Source organism: Gavialis gangeticus, unplaced genomic scaffold, assembly GCF_001723915.1.
Source record: "Gavialis gangeticus isolate Ggan-Ray unplaced genomic scaffold, GavGan_comp1, whole genome shotgun sequence".
In the NCBI taxonomy this organism is placed as follows: domain Eukaryota; kingdom Metazoa; phylum Chordata; order Crocodylia; family Gavialidae; genus Gavialis; species Gavialis gangeticus.
The window spans coordinates 5,471,667-5,471,894 of NW_017728991.1; positions in this window are offsets into that span (position 1 = coordinate 5,471,667).

Below are 228 nucleotides of genomic sequence, written 5' to 3' on the forward strand. Positions count from 1 at the left end.
CCCCCGCCGCGGCCCCCCCGCGGCCCCGCGCCGCCGAGTTGCTACAAAGTTGCCAGGACCTCATCAAAGCGCCGCGTCACCGCGCCTTAAAGGGGCAGCGCGCTCCCCGCCTTAACCCCCGCGGCGCCGGGCGGGCGCAGCATGGCGGCGCGGCTCGGGGGACACTTCGGTTTCTGCCCCGGGGGGAGGACGCTGCTTGGGTGCGCCTGATGGCAGCACGACTGGCCC